Genomic DNA, 5,984 nt, shown 5'->3' with positions numbered 1-5,984 from the left:
AGTAAAAGGTTTAATAATTAACCCCCGTTATTTTAGCTAAAAACAAGCACAAGAAACAACTGTCTACTTTTAGTTATTCACTACCTTCCTCTGTAGTAAAAAAAAATCATAACAAGTTTTTAATTTCCCTTCTTCCTTTTTAGAAAAATACAAAATGTCACAGAGTGCTCCAGGCCAATCTTTTTTTCCCCCAGCTGCAATGTCAGACAGACACACAAGATGTCTGTGGGATGCCACCCCAGAGCAGCAGCAACTGTTACCCACAGCAGGTGGTTGCCTGACACCGGATCCCAAAGGAAGGTGCTACTTGCCTCCCACAGGAAACTGTCTGGCCCCACAGAGGGTCCTTGAGGATAAAGGAAGACCGGGCACCCTGTTCACTTCTCCAAAAGAAATGTGTAATAAACACAGACGCAAAAAAACAGGGCTCTGGATTTGCCCTTCACTTTCGTTCAAACTTACAGTACTTCTGAAGGGCCACCCTGGTGGGCACAGTGCTCTGTTCTCTATTCCTACCCTGGTCCTACTCCTACATCCCGCCTCAGGAGCTGGTCTGAGCCCAGCAGGGCAAACACCTTATTTTACACAAAAACACCCCACACCTGAGGCACTGCCTGACAAAAAAAGAACTGTTAAACCTATGGAAAAATACTTTCCCTTTCAGAAGCTCATTACAATAGCAACAAGAGGGGCAGTAAAAGGACACATAATAAGAAGCATGTTGAATAGGAACATGTTCCTGTTTTGTAGACATGACCACTGTGTATACATAAAAACACACATATGGAAATATTTTAATGATGCACTCTACGCTATTAATCAAATATTTAATAAGGCAAATACATGAAGAGGAGAAACAATCCAGAAACTGAAATGTATTGCAGGTACTTGAACAATTTTTGCAATCTAGGTAGCAAGACAGAATTATTTTATTCCACTCTACTGCTGTATTCCCTCTGTAGCCATTCTGATTAATGGTTAGTTCCCAAAGCGAAGATTGCTTCAGAATTACTTTCAGTTGGTCCTTTAGCACTGAGAAGTGTGTCTGGAGACTGCAAACCCAAAGACCTTCATATGAATGACAAACAGTGAGAAAATTTGACGTTACCATTGGATTGAATTTATGGAAAACAATAACAAGTACTTACTATGTTAGGTTACTTGGACTTTCAGGTAACAGAGAATTCAACTGTTTCAGTAATTTAATCTTATTTTTGAAGCAACTGTTAAAGGACTTGATATTCCATTTCTAAAAGTCATTAAACCAAGCTGATTCCCAGGCATCTCTTTAGTCTCACTAGGCAACCAGTTCTGAGTGCAAAACTACTGGATACCTTATCTACTTAGATGTCCAATCTATCCCTATGAAAACAAAAAAGTGATGCATTAATTTCTAATGACAACTTAAATTTACATGCTGTATGTACACACATCAAAAGGAGAGCACCAAAAAATGTACCGATGTATGAAAGACAATCAGGTTCCTGTAACATTTGTAACTTAAATACATCTTAAAAGGCTGTAAATGCAATCAGTTTTATGGTAAATTCATGTACATTGCTTCAATAATGATCATGTGAACCTTTTAGTACCTTTGGGGAAAACACTGAAGAACTTGAGAAAAGAGGAGAGAAGCCCAGCACTCTTTCACTGCTGCCAGAAGGCAAATGGAACTGAGCGTCAATACGCAGCGTCACCACTTTCCCCCCTGTGAAACACCATAAATCAGTTCTTTCCCAGAGAATCACATGGAGCTGGTGTCAAAGTACATTGAAGGCACACGATGCCCAGCAGGAACAACTCAGAGGACATGACTGGATTCCCTGATCAGGGCTGCTGACTTCCAGCCAGGATGGCTGATTTTCCCCAATTTATCTTGCTGGCAAGAAGCAAGACAAATGATTGTTTCCAGCAGAGAGGGCAGAAGGCCAGGGGAAGCAGCAGTGTGATAAACACTCCAGCTCAGAGCTCACAGGGAGAGCATTGTGCAGTTGATATATACGTGTACAGCAACTTGGATGAGTGCCAAATGCACCCAAGCTGAAGGCACATGTGCTTATCCAGCTGTGTATGCACAGAGCATTGCACGTAAGCAACCGATTGCTGCACATCTATAAATTGTTTCCCAAAGCCAGCATGTTTTTTAAACAAGCCAGGTGGACATGTAAGGTGTTAGTAGAAAGACAACTTTTCTTCACATAAATTTAAATACTGTCTCAAAAAGCACTGTAACTTTTCAGGTTACAAAAGACAGACATTTTGTATCTCATTAATAAATATCCATGCACGGATTACCTTCTGCCCAGACTCTCTGCTCCAATTTTGGCCAGATATGTAGCTCTGTTTAAGCATGTCTGCATTTGTTTGCCACTGATTAATCAGTCAGGCATCAGTATGCTTGAACAAACGAAAATCTACATGCACATATGAAAGGTATGTTTTTAATTCACTATTTTGTGAGGTATTAGATTTTTAAGTGGTTTCTCTCTTACAGTACCTATACTTTTCTACTGTTGAGCTACAGTCATAGCCATGTAGAATTTCATGCACAATCTGCAAGCCATAAATATAATTGAACTACTGCAAAGAACTATTATTTCTCTTATTTTACTAAATTAATTTGTCTGCCTGGTTGAAAATAAGAGTCTCTATCATTTGTTTTCAGCGCTTGTAGCCCCCATAAGTTCATCTACTGTCTGCATATATATATTTAACAGTATACCATAATTTGGACTACCAAACAAATCAGGAGAGAACTGAAATGTCAAGAAAGCATATGACTTGGTAAAGCAAGTAAGCAAACCCCTTCCACCTTCTCCATGTGATTAGAAAAGTACTTTTTCTGCTCCTTTCAATGTCTTTGAAATGGAAAATCCCAGGAAAGTAAAATATTGATAGGTATCATATAAGTTAATTAACAGCTACGGCCAAACTTAAACTTGGTTTTCAAATTTGACAAATTAACAGTTTTAAACTTTGAGGAAGTTAATCTTTAGTCTTAAATCGTTGTGTTCAGCTCTTACGAGGAGAGTCAATGTGCGGCTGTCAGCATTAGTCACTCATGGAAATGTACCTGGAGAACTGCAGGCCCAGCTGGGCACAGCACTGTGCAGCTCCCCGGGTACAAGGGAAATGCCACTCAGTTCTCTGCAGGCTGCACAGTGCAAATTGATGAGAGTGGGATCTAAGAGAATGCCACTGTCATCCAATAAGGCAGGCTGGCTGATACAAGTCCAGCCTAAGTCTCACTAAATGCAGATTTTTACAGGTGGTTTTGGGGTGACAGGGTTTTAAAGGAGGACTGCCACCACCGTCATCACGGTAACAGTGCAAAAGTGACTCAGGTTATTACATAGTTTTTATCAGTGCTCACAGATGCAGACAGCATGTGAGAAATCATTTACCCCTTGAGACAGTCATGCAGACATTAGCAGCAGCTGGGGGAAGGACGTGCTCTCCAGCATTCACATGTGTCACCTTGGAAAGGGCACTTTGCAGTGGAAAGCACAAAGGAAGGCCCACAGAGGGGCTGGCATGGAGAGTGAGCAAAGAGACAGGGTGGGGAAGGACGTGCTGCCAATTCATTGTCACAGTTATAGTACAGCCCTCAGGTGTCAATGAAAACCGTTCCATCTCAAACCCACACTTCCTGGATATCTCCTAGTTAACACTTTTTCTGAGTCAGACAAATCCATGCTAGTGATTGACTGCCATTTCCCACTCATGTCCATTTTCTTCAGCCAGGAGAAAAAAAAAAAAGAGATGTACAATTCCATGAAGAAAGTACTGCTCTTCTTCTGGAGAATACAGCAAATATTGTGAGATGAGGACAACTTTGACAAAATGTATCTGTCTTTTTTTGTATGCTTACAAAATGTATCTGTCTTTTTCCACACAGGGCTTGATCATGCAACAGAGTGAACATTTTTCACCTGCTTATGTCAGTACACAATGATGGAAATACAAGAAATGAAAAAAAGCAGAACCACATGGAAAGGAAGTGCAAATGTGTGCCAGACGGAGTCCCTGCATTCTTACTCAGAGCTGCTCTGCTGCACATACAAAATTCTCTACACACACCTTGAAAGACACGCAGATATTTATAATGCAACATAGTACGTAACTTCAAGTCATAAGATAAACTTTTCTCTATTATTCCATAAAATGTAATATGTGCATCCAGTATTGACCTTTTCCTGATGGGGTTCACATCACACCATACCATGCAGGCATATTTTTCTTCAGGAAATATGGAACAGTGAATTCCGCAAACTTCTTGAAGGTTGCCAGTGTATGGACTAACAGCTACTGAGACAGGAATGCTACATTACTTTGGATACGTGATTGGCTCTTGCTTAGAATGGCCTTTTTTTCTGATAGTGTATCAAATAAATTGTATGGAAGGCTGTGCCTGGACTCGAATATCAAGTTGCTGTATGTGTATAAATTAATAAGAATAAACAAAATGGAGAAAACCAGAATTATTGTATTCCTGTTTTCAGCTTTTCCCAGAATCACTACTGTTATCTATAATAGCTGTTGTGTTCTCTCTTGTCTTAAAAAGAGATCCTCCTTTTTCACTACCTTTTAAGCATAAGATGGTGCCTTCCCCAAGTATATTGGGAAAATGCCATGATGAAATGCCAGCACACCAACAAAAGGAATAATAGGATTTCTCAATTTTAAATTATACTTAGTTTAAGGGAAGGTTAATATTATGACAATCTGCTTAAAGGAGGATGAAAAGTTACAGTTGTGATTTCTTAATGAAATAAAATAATGGAAAATATTTGGTTTTTTTCCAAAATTTTCATGGGTGTCAATGGTTCATCAGCTGTAAAATGCACAATACTGCCATCTTCTGTATCCAAGAAGCAGCAAATTATGTGTTCTTTTACATGTATGTTCTGTGCAAGAAACAGTAAAAGTAACATTGATGTCAACTCCTTCATTTTAAGACAGTCTCAGATCCGACACATGGTTCAGTAACAGCAGTGAGGTCACGGTCTGAATATTCATTGGTCAAGTAGCAAATGTAACTGCTGACTATAGCAGTCACATGCTCGCTTGGAATAACTTCACCAAGCTTCAGAATAAGTAAGAGGATACTCATTATGCTGTTAATGAACAGTACAATCAATTAGCCAGATTTTGACAAAGGCTACTGTGGTAGCTTCACAGCCAGCAGCTCTGTTTAGGCAACATACTACCTCTAGGATATAGGAAATAAGCTCCTACATTGTGGTTTAGGACAATAATTTAGACCTTAATCAACCATGTATATTATTAATAGCAAAACATGCCCAAATAAAACCTACAAATACACTGCCTCTGAAGGCTGCAACCTATCACACATGGCACCAAGGAACTGATTACTGACAACTGGCATATTTCCACCCGTCAAATCCATGATGGTCTGTGAGGAGTAACTTGTTTCCTGCCACGAAGTACACTTATAATCAAGTCAGGTAGTATGCCTCGGAGACTATAATGGGAATATGTCAGCAGTGTGAGTTAAATGTATGAGTTTGGTGTGCTGCTGCTGCTGCTGCTGCACTGGAACTGTGACCTCCTTGTACTGTGAGAGGCTGTGAGCCAGGCCAGCCATTCATCCCCCATATTCATGGCAGTCAGGAGACACTGGAAGCTCAGCTCGTGACAGGCATTGAACACCTCACATTCTCACACACAACTTACAACACAACTGGGGAAGCTCATAGAGCACAAGGTGTTGGCAGCTGGTCACTGCTGGAGTATCCCCAGCATGGGCACTGACATGTCCAAGGTGTCACTGCTGGAGCATCCCCAGCACGGGCACTGCCATGTCCAAAGTGTCACTGCTGGATCATCCCCAGCACGGGCACTGCCATGTCCAAAGTGTCACTGCTGGAGCATCCCCAGCACGGGCACTGCCATGTCCAAAGTGTCACTGCTGGAGCATCCCCAGCACGGGCACTGCCATGTCCAAGGTGTCACTGCTGGAG

This window comes from Pithys albifrons, chromosome 1, assembly GCF_047495875.1.
Source record: "Pithys albifrons albifrons isolate INPA30051 chromosome 1, PitAlb_v1, whole genome shotgun sequence".
In the NCBI taxonomy this organism is placed as follows: domain Eukaryota; kingdom Metazoa; phylum Chordata; class Aves; order Passeriformes; family Thamnophilidae; genus Pithys; species Pithys albifrons.
Note: the sequence above shows the minus strand (reverse complement) of the source record.